This window comes from Vipera berus, assembly GCF_964194415.1.
Source record: "Vipera berus genome assembly, chromosome: Z".
Taxonomy (NCBI): domain Eukaryota; kingdom Metazoa; phylum Chordata; class Lepidosauria; order Squamata; family Viperidae; genus Vipera; species Vipera berus.
Window position 1 is genome coordinate 101,145,752 of NC_138205.1, and position 19,615 is coordinate 101,165,366.

Here is a 19,615-nt window from a genome sequence, read left to right on the forward strand (position 1 = left end):
CCAAAATTGGTTTCAGTATTCCAGGTGTGGTCTTACTAGGGTTTTATAAAGCGGTACTAATACTTTGTGTGATCTTGATTCTTGCCTCTGTTTATACAACCCAGGATTGTATTAGCTTTTTGGCTGCTGCTGCACATTGCTGACTCATATTCCAATAATCATCCACTTGGACTCCAAGGTCCCTCTCACAGTTACTGTTTTTGAGCCAGGTCTAGCCTAATCTGTACTTATACTTGATTATTCCTGCCTAAATGTAATACTTTGCTTTTCCACATTAAAATTCATTTTGTTGGTTAGGTCCCATTGTTCAAGTTTGTCAAGATCTTTTTGGATCATGAGCTTATCTTCTGGGGTGTTGGCAGTACCTGCCAGTTTAGTGATCTGCAGATTTGATGAGTTCCCCATCCATTCCCTCATCTAAGTCATTTATGAAGATATTGAAGAGTATGGAGCCTTGTGGCACCCCACTGCTTACTTCTCTCCATGTGGATGTAGTACCATTGAGGACTACTCATTGAGTATGGTTTTCCAGCCAGCTACAAATCCATATGGTGGTGATGTCTATCCCATCTTTTTCTAGCTTACTAAGCAGCAGGTTGTGGTCTACTTTTGTCAAATGCCTTACTGAAATCTAAGTATACTATGTCCATAGCATTTTGCTGGTCACATTATTTATACTATGTCCATAGCATTTAGTCACTTTATCAAAGAATGATAAAGCTTGGCATGACCTGTTTTTAACAAACCCATGCTGGGTACTAGTTATAACTTTGTTCTAGTTGTTTGTAGATTTGTTTTTTGATGATCTTTTCCAGGATCTTTCCAGGTATTGATGTTACACTGATTAGTCCATAGTTTACTGGGTATGTTTCCCACCCCCCTTTCTTGAACATTGGAATCACATCAGCCCTTTCCCAATCCTCAGATACTTCCCTGGTGCTCCAGGATTTTTTGAAAGATATAGTGCAGTGGTTCTGAGATAACATCTGCCAACTCCTTCAGCACTCTGGGATGCAATCTGTCAGATCCAGGTGATTTATATTTGTCAAGGTCAGATAGGTGTTCTTTGACCATTTTTTTTGCTTATTTTAATTTTTGTTTCTAGTTTGTCTTTTGCAGTTGTTTTTTGGTATATTGTGCTATAATTTCTTTTTGTGTGAAGACTGATGCAAAGAATGAGTTAAGCAGCTCTGCTTTCTCCCTACTGCCTATTACCGTATTTTCCGGCGTATAAGACGACTGGGCGTATAAGACGACCCCCCAACTTTTGAGATGATTTTCAAGATTTTTCATCTTATACGCCGGAAAAATCAGCGAGCCCGGGAAGGCACGCCCTCCCCTCTCACTGTGGAGGAAGCAGGGCAGGCTGGCGTCTGGCGGGAGCCGGCAGGGCAGTCCTGCGCACGCGCGCGCTCCCCGGCTCCTAAGGAGTCCTTGAGGAGCCATGGCAGGCGCCTCACGCTCTTCCCTCTTGAAGCAGCATCGGTGGAGCCGTCCGGCATCGGGCGGGAGCTGGCAGGGCAGTCCTGCGCACGCGCGCGCTCCCCGGCTGTTAGCTTCAAGAGGGAAGAGCGTGAGGCGCCTGCCATGGCTCCCCGAGGACTCCTTAGGAGCCGGGGAGCGCGTGCGTGCGCAGGACTGCCCTGCCGGCTCCCGCCAGACACCAGCCTGCCCTGCTTCCTCCACAATGAGAGGGGAGGGCGTGCCTTCCCGGGCTCGCTGACTTGCAGCCAAGCCAGACCCGAAAGGGGCTTTTCCTTCCACCCACCCTTTGGAATAGACGCAAGAGCTCCCGGGGTCTGGCGTTTGCAAGGGGGAGGGGAAGGGGCTGAGAGGCTCTTGGGGGTGGGAAGGGAGAGTCACGTTGGAGGGGGGACTAGACTAAGGAGGCTTGAAGTTGCTTTGCAAGAACGGGGGCACTCGATTGATTTATGTACTATTTTCTGGCATATAAGACGACTGGGCGTATAAGATGACCCCCCAACTTTTGAGATGATTTTCATGGGTTAAAAAGTCGTCTTATACGCCGGAAAATACGGTACTTCCTTGCCATCTTCTCTCTTTAGTGGACCTACAGTTTCCTTGGCTTTTTTCTTGTTATTTATATGTTGAAAGAAACTTTTTTATTGTCCTTGATTTCTGTTGCAAGTCTTTGTTCATTCTGAGCCTTTGCTTTCCAACTTCATATTTGCATGTTCTGGCTGTCTGCTGATAATCAGCCATAGTTAAGGGTCCCTCTTTCCATTTTTTGTAATTGTCCTTTTTCTCTTTCAGTTTGTCAGATCTTTGTGCAGCCATGCTTGTTTCTTCTTGAATTTCTTGTTTTTCTTTTTCAGTGGAATTGTGCTGGACTGGGCTTTTATGATAATATTTTTTAGGGTTTACTATGCTTCTTGAGTTGTTTTCCCCTTTAGGATTTTCATCCATGGAATCTTTCCTAGGTTCTTTCTGAGTTTGTTAAAATCAGCTCTTTTGAAGTTTAAGACACTGGTTGAATTATTTTCTATTGCTTGTGTTTGCATTATATTAAATTCAGGTATGATGTGGTCACTTTCACCCAAGGTTCCAGCAACTTCAACTCCCTCTATTATTTGTTCTCTATTAGTAAGAATTAGGTCCAGTATCGCTTTACTTCTAGTTCTCTTCTCCACCTTTTGGATGACAAAGTTGTTGGCTAGGTTGGTTAGGAATCTGTTTAATCTCCCACTTGCTGCAGAGTTTGTCTCCCAGTTGATATCTAGATAGGTGAAGTCTCTCATTACTATTGTGGTATGCTTCCTACTGTGTTTCTCCAAAAGTAAGACCTACCCCCAAAATAAGTCCTAGCTTGATTTTTGGGGGTGGGGCTAATATAAGTCCTACCCCCAAAATAAGCCCTAGTTTGGGGCAAGGCACACACCTAAAGATCAAGCTAGGGTGGGGGTAGGGGTGTGGATCTGCCCCACATGCCCCATACCACTTACCATGCAGCCAGGCCTCTCCTTGCTGGCTCACTTCTTCTGCGACGTCTTCTGCAGCCAGGCCTGCATTTCTCAGTCACAGGCCTTTCCGAAATGCCTCTGCAGCCAAGGAGCGAGCTATGGATCTAATCCATAGCTCAGTTCTGCAAGACCTGTGTAGCTGAGGACCGAGCTAAAGGACCGAGCTATGGATTGAATCTATAGCTCAGTACTTGGCTGCATAGGCCTTCCGGAAAGGCCTGACTGCAAAATAAGGCTGGAATGAAGCTGCAGAATGAAGCTGTTCCTTTGGCCCCAGAAGAAGTGGACATGCTGGGTGGGGCTGTCGGTGCCTGAGGTGAGTAAGACATCCCCCAAAGATAAGACCTGGTGCCTCTTGGAGGCAAAAAAATAAAAATAAAATTAAGACCTGGTCTTATTTTCAGAGAAACACGGTACATACATTTGTTAACTGGTTGGCAAAGAATTCATCTATTTCTTCTGATTGGTTGGGTGGCCTGTAATATACACCTATGGCAATGTAACTTTGTTTTCCTTTTATATTGACCCATATAGATTCTGGAGGGATTTTATCTTTGATCATGTGCATTCTTCTTTTTGTAGATCTGTTTTGTTTGAACAATTTGTACCCATCCATCAGTATGTTCCAGTCATAGGTTTCTCTAATGCCAACTATGTCAGATCTATCCTCGTATACTATTGCTTCTAGTTCATTCTTGTTTCCTAAGCTTTGAGCATTTGTATATAAGCATTTAAGACTTTTATGCCTGTCTGTGGGTATGTCTCCTGACTATCCTGATTGTTTTTTGAGTTTTTCTTTTTTCTCATTACTGCCTACCTCATTGTTTGATTTGTTTTCTTGGGATTTATGATTGTTTTTGGGTTCTAGAGATTGTAAAGATTGGTCACTCTTCCCCCTTAATTTTAGTTTAAAGCCCTCCTGATAAGTTGGGCCAGTCTTTTTCCGAGTTCATTTTTGCTTATTTTTGTGAGGTGCAGCCCATCCCTTGCCAAGAATCCTTCGCATAGGAAATGCAATTCATGATCCAGGAAACCAAAGTTTTCTTTGCGACAGCAACCCTTTAGCCAATGGTTTATTTCTAAAATTGTTTTTTTCCTTGGCTGCCCCCTCAAACCTGGGTGCCTAGATTGGAGTATGGGACTTTAGGCTATTCCTGAATATACTGTGACCCACGGTTTTGCTGCCTCCAACAGCCTCACTTCTCATCTGCTGTTCAGCTGCCATTTCACTGCTCTCAGTTGTCTCTTTTTCAGCTTTGGGCTGTTTAGTTGGGCTACTGAGCTGGATCTCTCGTTCTCTGTTCCCGGGTGCCTCCGACTCCACGTGCAGCCATTCATTCACTGTGCTGCTGTTTTGCTGGTGTTTTCCTCCTTACCCCAATTTCTTCTTTTCCTTTATCCTTTCTATCTTCCTTATGTAACTTTTTGCTTCTTTTTCCTCCCTTTCCCCCCCTCTCCTTGTACCTTCCTACTTAGTTTAGTAACTAAACTACTCTCTCCGTGATCTGATACTGCTTCCTATGCAGTCACCATCTTGGATCATCTTAAAGTTGCTGAGGTTAAAAAAAATACTCATCTATTGGATTAATTGATTGATTGATTTACAAAAACTATAAATTACTTTATAGTACAATATTTCCACAAGGTAGCTCACACAATACACTAAAAATAAATTCTGGTGCAATGCTCATAAAAAAAATGCAGTTTCGACAGTACCATCGAAGCAATCATCTTAATATATTTTAATTATATTCTTGTACATCACCAAGAATCATACTCAACAGAGATGGCTAGTGTTTAGCAATGATAAGAGTAGAGTCTCACAACATTCTTATCCTTCTCCAGACTTAATTCTTGTTATGGGAAGAAATCAATTCTCTCAATATATAACTTCCTAAAGAAATTTCTGTCTGCTTTTGAAGATCGATTTAGAGAGAGAATATGCTCAGAGGAAGTGAACTAGATTTTTTTAAAAAAATCTCTTACTTTGCATGGCACGTAACTGAAATAATAAACGTGTAATTATAAGCAGACATTTTCTTTAAGCTCTGATTTAGCTTGTTAGAAAAAGTAAATGCAGCAGCAAACAAGCTTGCAACAACTGAATCTGTGTACTACAGATTAAAATGGCTCTTCAGCAAAGTAATGGGATTGGCAAAACGGAATACAAATAAACAGTGGAAGCAGGTGCTTTTCAGTCTCGCAGTTTCTCTCTTTCTCTCTCCCTCTCTTTCCCTCTCTCACACTCTCTCTTACCCTCACTCCTTTCCTCCATGAATGTGTTCTGTTCCAGCCTGTATGAGTCCTTGTTAACTCACAAGGACAAATCCCTCTTTTAACAAATAGGCTGGAAATGCAGGAAAAACAAACCCTTTTATTATTATTTACAGACCTGCAAAATGTCTCAAAAGCAAAGGCAAACAAATGATGATTCAAACAGAGAAATGTCCAAAGGCAAACAGAACACGATTCAAACAGAGAACTGTTCACAGGCAGGGCAAGCAGAACATGATTCCATGAAACTTGAGTCCTTCGCAAACAGTTGCCTTCAGCAACCAGCTCCGCCCACACCTTCCCTTTTTATTATGCAGCCCCAAGGTGTGGCTTCTCAATGCCTTCTCCTCATCCCTTGGAGCCACCCCATTGCCTTCCTCTGTTGTCCTCTTGTTGCCTGATGGCAATTGCGAGTGTCTATGATGTCTTCCAGCTGTGCGTCCTCAGGGTCTGACTCAGCTTCCCAGCACAGTTGGGTCTCAGCCTGAGCACGAGTGGAGAGGCCAGGCTCTTCGTCAGATTGTAAGTCCTGGAGCTCAGCAGAGCCTTCCTCTGACTCTGATGGCTCTCCAGGCCCCTCTTCCTCCTCCTTTGATTCCCCGGACTCAGCTGCCGGGTCCACTGGCTGGCATGTTTTTTCCATAATTGGGACATTATTCTTTTCTCCATTGTTTGGTATTCTTCCAAAACTTGCACACACATGTGCATAGAGGCACAAACACCTAGTGCAGATTTGATTGCCTAAAAATAAGCAGATTGGCATTCATCTGCATGTAACAGAGTTTGCTTTAGGGACAGGGCTGGCTGGAAAACCTGGAGCGGATCTTCCAGTTAGTCTGCGCAAGGAAAGCAGGACCAAATGGAGTAGAAGCTGCAGTCTGTGATTTTTTACAGGCTGGGGTCTGGGCGTCTTTCCTTCTAAAGTTGAAGAGCAGCTGTAGGCAGGTGGGGAATGCAAGAGCAACTTGAAAGGCAGGTGGGGAATGCCGTAGCCAGAGCAGCTGCTTAGCTCTAAGGACACATTTGACTCAGGAACTGGGTGGGCTGGCTGGAAAACCTGGAGCAGATCTCCCATTTGGTCTTTTTTTTTAATCCCATTTATATCCCGCCCTTCTCCGAAGACTCAGGGCGGCTTACAATTTAAAGCGCAAATCAATGTGCTTAGCAATAGCCTTCATTCTATGTATATGCCTGCTTATTAGAGCTTTCACCCCCCCCCCCACAAGCAGCATTATTACAAAGTCAGCTTATTGCTCCCAACAATCTGAGTCCTCATTTTACCTACCTCGGAAGGATGTAAGTCTGACTCAACCTTGAGCCTGGTGGGATGAGAACCTGCACTAATTACAGACAGCTGGTGTTACTTAAGGCTCTGCGCAGGGAAAGCTTCAGAGTGAATTAGGAAAAGTGAAAAAGTGAATTAGGAAAATAGGAAATGGTTGCTGGAATTGGGTATGTGTAGTTTAACGAAGAGAAGGGTGAGGGGTGACATGATAGTAGTGATCCAATATCTCAGGGGCTGCCACAAAGAAGAGGGAGCCAAGCTATTCTCCAAAGCACCTGAAAGCAGGACAAGAAGCAATGGATGGAAACTAGTCAAGGAGAGAAGCAACCTAGAACTAAGGAGAAACTTCCTGACAGTTAGAACAATTAACCAGTGGAAGTGGTGAATGCTCCAACACTGGAAGTTTTTAAGAAGAGACTTGCCAGCCACTTGTCTGAAATGGTATAGGGTTTCCTGCCTTAGCAGGGGGTTGGACTAGATGACCTCCAAGGTCCCTTCCAACTACTTCTTCTTCTTCTTCTTCTTCTTCTTCTTCTTCTTCTTCTTCTTCTTCTTCTTCTTCTTCTTCTTCTTCTTCTTCTTCTTCTTCTTCTTCTTCTTCTTCTTATTATTATTATTATTATTATTATTATTATTATTATTAATTATTATTATTATTATTATTATTAAGTTTAATCCACTTGCACTGTTCTATGTTTACATGTTTGATGACAAACAGCCTTATGTTTATAAGTGACAGTTTTCCTACTAAGTACCTGCATGTCATAAGCATTTGAATTAAAATTACCATATTAAAATCAAATCTGATGTTTTTTAATTTTTATTTGGTGTGCGTTGGAAGAGGGGTAGTCTTATACGGCGAGTATAGCCCAAACCCTATAATTTAACAGGAAATGTAGGGGGTCGTCTTATATGCCCAGTCGTCTTATACGCCGGAAAATACGGTAACAGTGGAAATGGGCTCAATTGTGATGCCAGTCAAGGATTACCTGGACATAGCTTCTTTTGCAGGCTTTCCTGTTGATGATACGCAGTGATTGTAGTGAAGCATACCTTGCTGAAGTTATGCCGCCCAATTTCCTGGATCAGCAAAAGCTAAAACAGTCGATTTTTAGATTTTATAAATTATGTGTGTGTGTGTGTGTGTGTGTGTGTGTGTGTATACATATACATATACATATATATATATATATATATATATATATATATATATATATATATATATATATATATATATATTCCTTGATGAGATTAAAAATGCAAATTCCAGGCACAACCACTCCTCTATCAACCAGCACATAGACCTCCCCCCTGCATACCAGGCACTAAGGAATTGGGAAGAGGAACAACATGCGCAAAATGGAGGCAAACAGCACAAGCACTTACAGAGCACATCATTGTATCAAAATCAAGATTGCACAAACATACAACCACCCTGCATTGTAGAACCCAGGGAAGAAGAGAAACAACTATTTAGAACCACTGGTATATATAAGAACACGGTCAATGACTAGAGCTATGGCTATAACACACTGAACTGTCAGCAATCCACTTTTGACAACAGACACTCAGAGACAACTACATCCCCCAAAAATGGATGCACAATAACTCAAAGGAATACGGCTGGCCTCAACAAACAGACCGGTGACACGCTCCATGAGCGGAGTGCAGATATCAGCAGTATAAACGCGATCTCCCCACCCCAGCGTTTCCATCCTGATGACGTTGGCAGTTAGCCAATGAAAACTTGATCTTTTAACAATAAAAACTGTTTTAGTTTTTCTTATTCCATCCTAGTGTTCGCTAAGTTTGTTAATTTATATATATGTATGTGTATGTATGTATATATATATATATATATATATATATATATATATATATATATATATATATAATAGGGACGCGGTGGCTCAGTGGGTTAGGACGCTGAGCTTGTCGATCAGAAGGTCGGCAGTTTGGCGGGTCGAATCCCGAGTGCCGCGTAGCAGAGTGAGCGCCTGTTACTCGTCCCAGCTTCTGCCAACCTAGCAGTTCGAAAGCACGTAAAAATGCAAGTAGAAAAATAGGGACCACTCCGGTGGGAAGGTAACAGCCTTCCGTGCGCCTTTGGCGTCTAGTCATGCCGGCCACATGACCACGGAGACGTCCTCGGACAAGCGCTGGCTCTTCGGCTTTGAAACGGAGATGAGCACCGGCCCCTAGAGTCGGAAACGACTAGCACACATGTGCGGGGGAACCTTTACCTATATATATATATATATATATATATATATATATATATATATATATATATATATATATATATATATATATATACATACACACACATACATACATACATACATACACAGTATAAACTTAAAATAATTCTGCTCAACTTGTACTAAACCTTATATTTTGTTTCCAAGAAATGGTACAATGCAGGTAGCCATTATGGTATTTCAGTATGTGTGTGTATATGTGTACGTATGTATACATGATTTCTGTTTACTTCCTTATTTTCATCTGCAGGTGGCAGTAACTGTTCTAGATATTTTGCTTGTCTCAGTACAATGTTACTTACGTCCTATATTTTCTAGACTACTTTCTTCATTGTCAATTTTTTAAAAAAGAAATGTTTTAACTAATATTTTATTCTGATGAATTAGGTTATAGGGTCAGCACTGAGAATTCGAAATACAATATTATAAATATTCTGTTTTTAAGAGAAAAATAGATTTCGGTTAACAATATGAACAAAATGATGGCATCAATTTGTGCTTTCTGCTACAAGCATTTTGCAAAAAAAAAAAAGCACGAGATCTTCTGATTACTGCATTGGTTGCTCATTAAGAAAAAATAATTTAAAATTTGAAGGTATGGTAAAGCTTAAAATCCATTGCTTTACTAACTGCATTTTCTGTGCATTGCTTAGAATTACTGAAAAGGCTGATGAAGAAAAGCAGGAAGCTGGAAAAAGAATGAAAGGAAAGAGCAAAGTTTCAACCTGTTACTTAAATAATGTTTGCATAGCAATACAAAAAAAGAGCAACTCATGCTAACTTATTATTATTATTTTTAAAAATCTAGTTTATTTTCTTTTGTTTATATTTTACCCACCTATCACAAAAGACTCTGAGTGATATGCAAACACAGTAGAAGATAAATGATACACCACAAAGTAACATTGGTGCTTATTCATTGTACCATTTGCTTTATGGCTGTAATAACTGATAGAAAATACATTGGAAATCCCTTAAGTAACAGCTGAGTCACTATCTTGTAAAATAGCTTTGTACTTTGAAAGAAGCAAAGGGCTCCCCTCCCCCACCCCATCAGATAGTGTGACACTGAGGGCAACAAGAAATGGAAGTTTTTAAGAGCCTGCTTTTATCCTCTTTTCTCTCTCCGACCCCATGCCCTGGGGAACCACATTGTTTTGGACCTATTAGTTATGGCTGCATTTTTCTAAGGAAGAGGAAGTGAGGAAACAACCCTGCCAAATTACCCTTTAGAAAGTCTCAAGCCATTCACAGAAGGCTGATAAAGAAATGACAGTGTGCCTTAATTTGATTGGTTTTATGTGCACTTATTAACAATGTGCAAACACAGGACCTAGCTGCCTGGCTAGATTAGAATTCCAAGCGTATGCATACCCACCACTCTGCAGTTGTCCCTAAAACTGGAAGCAGCCCTGCCTAGACGAGGTTTAAGAATCCATGTTCACAAACCTCCTGTCGTGACATGTATATAGGTTCCCCTGAACATTCGTGCTAGTCGTTTCCGACTCTAGGGGCTGGTGCTCATCTCTGTTTCAAAGCCGAAGAGCCAGCGCTTGTCCGAGGACGTCTCCGTGGTCATGTGGCCGGCATGACTAGATGCCAAAGGCGCACAGAACACTGTTACCTTCCCACCGTAGTGGTCCCTATTTTTCTACTTGCATTTTTACGTGCTTTTGAACTGCTAGGTTGGCAGAAGCTGGGAAGAGTAACAGGCGCTCACTCTGTTATGCGGCACTCGGGATTCGACCCACCAAACTGCCGACCTTCTGATCAACAAGCTCAGCGTCCTAACCCACTGAGCCACCGCGTCCATATATAGGCTGAAACAGGAAATAAGATTTGTCCCGTGTTTGGGGCCTAGCAAGGTATTCTAAATGCTTAACAAACACTTAACACATATCTCCCTTGCTTCTCAGCTAACAAAGCGAGAAAGAGCCAGTGGCCTAAAGGTTAGAAAAATTGCCTAATGTGCAATCGGCCCAAGTTTGAATCTCAGAAGGGTATGGCTGACTGATGAGAACAAATAAGTTTGAAATGGTCATATCAGTCTCCCTTTAATTCTTTGTTAGTAATCCAAAAAATAATTTACACAAATATGAGCTGTCATTGCTGTAACTACTGCCTGTGGATGGCCTTGGGTTACGCTGAAACAGGAATTAGATTTGTCCCGTGTTTGGGGCCTAGCAAGGTATTCTAAATACTTAACAAACACTTAACACACACACACACACACACACACACACACACACACACACATACATACATACATGCTTGCATATTTTAATTAAGAAGCATTGACCATGTCATGTGAACAAAACTGCAGAAGCCAGGGGGTGATATGAGTGAAACCTCTTGTGGTTCATTCATTTAATTTATACCATTTGGCTTCTGAATTGATTAGCCTTGCCCCGGTTCTGGAATCAGAAATATCTTGCACCTCTTCAAAAGCCTGCATTCTTCTTTTTTTTTTTTGGTGCATACCTCCTGATGGGAATTGACCCATCTGGAATTGATGTTACAATACATCATAGCAAAACTGCGCCCACTCCATTGCCGGCAATGGCAAAAAAGTTGTGATACATCACACCACGTCATGTGACGTTGTGAGTGACACCCTTGCCCTAGATGATAGTGGAGGCCAAAATGGAATGGAGCATCAAGCTTTCCAGCTCCCCCATTTGCAAAGCATTGTTTGAAAAAAAGGAAAGAGAGATGTTATCCATTAGGAAGGAATTTTTATTAACAATTTGAAGGTCTCAAATGTTTTTTATTCAGAAAAATTACTGGTCTGCAAACATTTAGACAACCACTAGATAGCAAAATATTGATTTTTTTTTTCTGTATCTCTATCCTGCCATCCAGTTCAGGTAGTCTTTGACTTACAACCACAACTGTGCCCAAAATTTCTGCTGTTAAGTGAGACATTTGTGAAGCAAATTTTGCCCCATTTTACAACCTTTCTTGTCATAGTTGTTAAGTGAATCACTGCAGTTGTTAAATTAGTAACAATTGTTAAGTGAATCTAGATTCCCCACTAACTTTGTTTGCCTTAAGGTGCAAAAGGACACTGCAATTATCACAAATATAAGTCAGTTGCCAAGTGTCTGAATTTTGATCACATGATCATGGGGATGCCGCAATGGTCATAAGTGTGAAAAATGGTCAGAAGTGCCATTGTAACTTTTAACAGTCACTAAATGAACTGTTGTAAGTGCAGCTCAGGTCTTGTAGCATTAGCAATTGTCTGTAGCATAAAAATGAATACGAAATTAAAATGCTCCTAAAAATAGTGGAACAAAGTATCATAAATGTGGGAAATTGATTAAAATCATTTTTTATTTTTTAAAATTGCAAAGATATTTTGCAAGAATGAATAATTTAAAACTATATAATTCCAAATTTGTTTTAAAATAACCTGCTACAATGCTGAATATTTTAAAGATTAATGCTCAAATGTAAAGGTTCAAATTGTAACAGGAGACAGTGGGACCTATCATCACATCACATGCTGTTATCACTGTTTTCTGCTCTGATGCAATGCTTGGGGAAAGAAATGAGATAATTAGTGTTTCACTATTTCTTCCCTGAAGCTGGTCTGTGTTTTTGTGTAACAAAGCATTTAGCAGCTTAAATTGAATCCAATGCAGCTGAGTTTCGGGAGGAATAAAATTGCAAGTATTAACAGTTTGAAAGAGATATGAAATGCTACTTTTAATTGGGATTTTTAGATTTTTTTTATTTCTTAGAAAAATGAAAGAAATGCCAGGACAGGACTTAAGCCTACAAAATAAAAAAATAAAAAACAGCATAATCAATCAGAAAATTCTACTATGGAACTGTAAACCTCTTTATTGTACAGAGATCAAACTAGCATATTTATTTCAAAATAATTGTCCACTCAGGCTTGATTTGAATTTCTTTATTGTTAAGCATAATTATGGATTATAATGTCCTAAAAATATACATATTTTGAGTAATAGACTTAGTTGGGATAAATATGACCACTGCTCCCTGAGCTGCACTAGCTGCTGGTTTGCTTCTGGGTGCAATTCAAGGTATTGGTAATTATCTTCAAAGCCCTGCATGGCATGAGTCCAGGCTACCGTCTTATCTCATTGGGATTGGCCCACCCGACCCATGCTGATAGAAGAGTCATGCTGCAGGCGCCATCAGTCAGGATACAGGTAGTCCTCAAGTTATGAATGTAATGGAGCCTACCTATTACATATGAAACCTGGATTTGTAGGACTGAATCTCATACATTGAATGTGATTCACTCCCAGCTTTCACCCATTCATTTGCTAATTTTATGCGTGGACGAATGAGCAGTTCATTAAGTGAACCTGAGATATCTCAGGGTGGGGAAGGCCATGGGGGACCTAGTGATGGAACAGGCCATCTGCTTCAGACCACTCAAGCCCCCTCCCCCACTGATGATGCCTCATGATACCTCATGCTCCTTCCCCTTGAGTCCCCACAATTGCTCCCCCGCCCAATCCTGCCGCACGTGGTTACCTACCTTGGGAAGATCTTTTTTATTTATTTATTTATTTATTTTATTTTTCACAGTTCCTTTAATATACCACAAACTAACCAATGAAATATAAACATTTTTTCAAGTATTTAACATTTGTTAAATCAGTAATGCTGTAGGTATTATATATCGCCATACATAAATACATACACGTAAGTTTGGATGCTGCTCGTCCATTTCCCCTTTCACTGTATCCACCCTCCTTCTCTCTCTTCCCTCTTCTCTACTTTCTTTCTCCCTTTCTCCTTTCTTTCCTACTTCCCTCTTCTTCCTCTCCTCTCCTCTTTCCCTCACCACTCCCCTCCCGTTTCTCCCTTCTCCTCCTCTTTCCCTCCAACCTTCCTACTTCCTACCTTGTGAAGATCTGTCTCCTCTCCAGACTCTCTATTGAAGCAGCCCAAAATCTTCACAAGGTGAGTATCCAAGGCCTAGTGCCTAGGGGTGGGGGGGAGGGAGGGAATAGTCAGAGTAAATGTTGTAATGCCACTGCATTTGTAATTTCGGGACTTTTTCATAAACACTAGGAGGTGCTTATCATGTAACTTTGAACATTCATTAAGGGAATGCTAGTAACTTGGGGATAACCTGTATTTCAGCTGGTGGGATCCAGGAGAAGTGCTGGTCTTCTGTTGCACTTGCTCTGTGAAACATCTTACTTCCCCGCCATCCTCAAAGTGACATCAGCTCCAACCATCCTGACTTTCTGTAAGAGCTTAACAGAATGACAGAATAATAGAGTTGGAAGGGACCTTGGAGGTTTTCAAGTTCAACCCCCTGCTTAAGCAGGGAATCCTATACCATTTCAGACAAATGATTCTCTAATCTCTTCTTAAAACCTCCAGTACTGGAATACCTACAGCTTTTGGAGGCAAGTTGTTCCACCGATTAATTGTTCTGTCAGGAAATTTCTCCTTAGTTCTAGGTTGATTCTCTTCTTGTTTCCATCCATTACTGCCTTCAGGTGCTTTAGAGAATAGGTTGAGCCCCTTTTCTTTATGGTAGCAGCTTAGATATTGGAACACTGCTATCGTGTCACCCCTAGTCCTTCTCTTCATTCAACTAGACATTCCTGCAACCATTCATACTTCATATGTTTCAGCCTTCAGGCCTCTATCATTTTTGTTATTCTTCTCTGCACTCTTTTTAGAATCTCAACATCTTTGTTATATTGTGGTTCCTGCTAGCTGGCTTGGGACTTCAACAAAGAGACTTCATGTTGCAGGTGGCTGATAGATTAACAACGGATCAAACCCCCTTCACCCTCATCATATCCCCCCATCTTTTTAGCTAGGTTGATTTTATAGTATTATTAATTTTTTTATAGTATTATAATTTATTATTCTAAATTATACAGTTTTATCTTAATTTATATATATTGTAGTATTGTAGGCAACCCAGAGTTACTGTGTGGAAAGATGGGTGCTAGTAAATTTTACAGATAAATGAATAAACAAAGAAATAAAATTTACAAAGTTTTTATTCCATACATAATTTTTCCCCAGATTGAGGCTACATAAATTAGATAGGCAGAGAGATAAATGGATAGATAGATAGATAGATAGATAGATGATAGACAGACAGACAGATAGACAGACAGATAGATAGATAGATAGATAGATAGGAAAGAATGAGAGGGGAGGAAGAGAGGAAGAGTTATAAGCTGGCTGTGTTTTAGCTGGCAGACTTTAGAAAAAAACATTGAGTGGGGGAGGTTGCAGGTGGTTGAAGGAGAGAAGGGAGGATTCTAACTGATTTGATCTTGTTCACGTGAACCATTGTTAAATGATAATGTTTAACAGTCAGACTGGGGGAAGTCAGTTGGAAAAGACAGGCCTGAAGGTATACTATTTCCAGGGTGGCAGAGCAGCTTTTATAGTCATAAAATGTACTTGGATTCTTTGAGGAGCTTGCAATGCTGAAAGTCCTTTAGAGCAGGGTCCCCCAACCCCGGGTCATGGTCCACTACTGGGCTTTGACCTCTTTGGAACTGGGCTGTGCAGGTGGCAAGTGAGCACATGCTTGTGTGCAAAGCTCCCCTCATGCAAGGAGACAGCTTGCACTTGTGTGTGAAGCTCCACTCATGCGAGTGGTGCCCATCTTGCAGTCACATGCAAAGCTCTCCTCATACAAGCAGTGGCCACTTGCACTCATGTGCCCACCACTTCCACAAATGGCCCCCTGCTACTCGCAAGGAACAATTCCATCTCCTCCCACCCAGGTGGGCCACCAAGCCAGAAAGGTTGGGGACCGCTGCTTTATTGCTGTGATAACCAAGTGGCTCTCTTCCTATTCAGGAGTGGAACTCTAGCTGTCATTCAATGGGATTTAAAATGCAGATAGCCTGCTGTTCTCTTGCCCTGCCTCTATGCATTATAGAGGTGATGCACATCAGAACTGGTCTACTTCTACCTCTTCTTTTTCTTAAGTTAAAATAGTAGGCCCAACTACTATTAATCCCCCAGGTACGAGCGAGTTTTCACAAAAATGAATTAATTCAGAAAGGGTGCTTACATTAGAAATTCAAAACTGTGACCAAAACTGTAGCCATGTGACTTGATTTCAGTCTCTACTGCAGCAGTGGCCATTTTTGTCTCTGTGACTTGCCTGGGCCATTTGGAGCTATGAGAAGCTGGAAGGTTGTTTTTTTGTCCCTGGTTACAAGTCAAAACAAGAACCGAGCTGGCATCAGTTTTTGCTTTTGCTGCAATCTCCTACTGCAGGGGTGTCAAACTGCCAACCCACGGGCCGGATGCGTCATGGCAAAACCACACCCACCCCATTGCCGGCAATGGAAAAAAAGTTGCGATACGTCATGACATGTCACGTGATGTTGCGAGTTTGACACCCCTGCTTGAGTGCTACAATTACTTCTGTAAGTATATTAAAATATTTTTTTGTTATTCTATAGTTTGCAAACACAATAGTTTGCAAAGTACAGTACTTAAAAAGCAGAGCAGTTCCCAAACTACTTGCAAACTGTTAGTTTGTAAGCAGTTTGGGAACTGCTCTGCTTTTTAAGTACTGTACTTTGCGAACCCTTTCTTTGCAAACTATTGACCTTTTATTTTGGAAATTAGCATATATTACAGTAGTTTGTAGGTTTTAAATTTAAATTGCCTCCAGAAGTTGTGGGTGCCCCGTCACTGGAAGCTTTTAAGAAGAGACTAGGATAGGCATTTATAACAAATCCTCTCTTGTGAGAACAGTGGGTTACACTAGCTGATCTCCCTTCCATCTCTGTTACTATTGCAAGCTAAGAGTTCTGCAAATCCCTCCCACATCTCACTCTGGGTGACTGGCTGGAAACTCTTAAGCTAGTGGTTTTTATTAAAGCAACGCCCTCCTCCCTCTGGCTAGCAGCAGTTGTTTTTTTTTTTTTAAATAACTGTGATGGCTTGCAAACCCTTCTTGGAGGCAATTTAGTTCCTGAGCCAGCTCACCAGAAACAGCTGATCGGCGGCTGATGGTAAATCCTCCCAATTCAGTTAACATGGCAACTATTGGAGGAAATAGTAAGTCAGATCTTCGTTCATTTAACAATCCATTTGATTTAATTAATGAATTTGATTTTAAAAATGTGTAAAATTGTGTCTAATTCATTTGATGAGTTTTTTTTAACTTAGGAGCCTAATGGCCAGGCTCCATTAGATTCGTACCGTGGGGACTACCTGTATGGAGATGAAGAAGAGGTATTCAGAACTGCAAGAACCATACAGAAGAGGCAAGTGATGATGGGGAGGATTGGGTGTCAAGTGGGAGAAGAACTTGGCCCCCTCTGTGAGCATGGAAGAAGAGCTGCTTTCAGCTTGCAAGCCAAGATTTTTCCTCCTGAAAATGGGATAATGCAGATGGAAATTATCATCCGAAAAGTTTTGCCCATTGAAAACAATGTCACTGCATTTAACCTGGAGCTTCAGATGGTGCACTCTTGATAAGAAGGAATGGGGACAGTGAGTAGGAGATTATGCAGATAGTAGAAGAAGATGGCAGTTTGGGGTCTATGGAGATTCTCAGTCATTCAGGTCATGATGCTTTTTCAAGAGACAACTGGACTTTGTTTGTTTTTATTTGAAGACGGTTCACTTCTTATCCAAGAACTGATGACAAGTGAAACATTCTCCATCATTCAGTTAAAACTGAAGAAGCTTCTTGGATGAGAAGTGAAATGTCTTGAAAGAAAACAAAGAAGGTCCAGTTGCCCCTCGAAGAAGCACCTTTGGGATGCTAATTTGGTGTGCTGGAGGAGCGGGAAAGAGGAAAAGGCCTAGCTGACCAAAGAGATCAACTAAGGGAGAAGTGAGAAATCTAGTTCTAGGGTTACCTACTGTCCCCAAACTTCTTTCTGGCTACATAAGTGTTCTGAACCAGCCTGCTACCGGCCTTGCAATAAGGCAAACCCCTGTTCAAACAGTAGAGACTGGAGAGCGTCTGAGGCTGCAAAGCGTCTGCCAAGATTTATTACACAAACAACAGAACAAGAAACAAAAACACTGGAACTTGAATCCTCAAACGGAAGGGTTGCTTTCAGCAACCAGCCCTTCCCCAAACACTCCTTTTATTTAGAGTTCAGGGCGTGGCCTCCCTGTGCCTCCTTCCGAGGAGTCCCACAGCCTTTCTCTGTTTGGTCCTGCTCGACTGCCTCCTGCGTCGGGCGTCCTTGAACAGGGCCAGCTGTGGGTCATCATCCTCCGCACTATCGGGCTCACGCAGCTGAGAAGAGGGCCCCGGCTGGGGGCTCTGCGAAGCCTCCAAGCCATCATCAACCAGTTCGTCTTCCACACCCTCCTCCTCCCCCTCATCTGAGTCATCCGAGACATCTGAGCCGGCTGCCGGACCCACAGGCTGGCCCTGAGTCACAACAATAAGCCTCTTCCAACCACAGTTGTTTGGTTTCCCACAGTTTTGAGGAAAACAATAAACATAAAACCTGCAGTTATGCTAAGTTTGTAAAGACCCTCCCCACTTCTTAAACTTCAAGGAAAGAAAAGGAAAATATAGCTCTGCCCATAGCTCAGGTGGATTTTATTCACCACACTGCATGTCTTTTCTTTCCAAGCAACTTTAACGCCAATCTCTAGCCATTCAAGGTTTTCTTCCTCTGAACTAAAGAAATCATTGTTGGGCACATTGAACTATAAAACTGCCCCATTCATTTTAGCCTTACATTGCGTGGGTTGGTTTTAGTTAAATCGATTAAGTAAACACAATTCACTTTGAAGAGAATAGGGAAATCTCTGAAAGCCAAGAACAGAATAAGAGGTAGTGGGGGAGATAGAAATCTCAAATGTATGCAATGAATTGGGTTTGTATAAGTCAGCTTTCCATGGAAAAAAAAGAATAGCTTAGAAATAATATTAAGACAACTAAATGATGTAAGTGTGCTTTAATTTCCTTAACTTTCTAAGGAAATACATGTCTAGTTATAGATGAAAATAATTGTAAAATGGGCTGCCTATTTCTTTTTTTGTTAGATTCTTACTTACCTTTTAATTATAGTTTTTATTAAATTTGTTGTGTTGTTTAGATCAGATTTCATGATTAGGAATCTGTTGCATTTTTAAGAGAGAAATAAAAGATTGACATTTCTGGGACAAAGATACACAAATGCAAATGGTTAATTGATAAGTTCTTTTTTATTAGCTTTTAGCTAAACTACTGTATATGCTACAGTTTATAGCAATCCAAATAAAGCATATAAACTTTTTAAAAGAATAGCATTTTAAGATTGCTCACCCCTAAACCTGGATATGACTTTTTGTAGGATCAAAATAGCAAGCGATAAAACTGAGTTGCTTGCAAAATGCAACTTCAGGTTTCTCTGTTTTCGAAGAGGAAGTTAGAATATGTTATAAAGTTGCTTATTGTGAAGGGCTCCATTCCTTCACAAAAAAATAGGAAATTCAGACTGTATTTCTCATCATACTAGAACTTCTGGTTCACTGTAGTAATTGACTGGCAGTAGATTCAGGATTGAAAAAGTGTTCACTGCTCATATTCAATGTGCATTCATATAAAGGTAATATCACATATTATGATTTGCTTACTCTCAGTTGATTGACTTGGTACAACATGGGAAGCTGTGAATCATACAAGATCTACCATGGCTAAGCAAGATGTAAAGATTTACTGTATATGTTCCAAAAGTGGTAAGAAACTCTCTGTAATTCATATTGGTTTGTTCACATAGCAGAATCCTAAAATTGATGCATTTCCTTCACCTGATTGCCATTACATTAGAGACGACCAGGCTACATATCAGCCAATTTTAGCTGCAAAAATC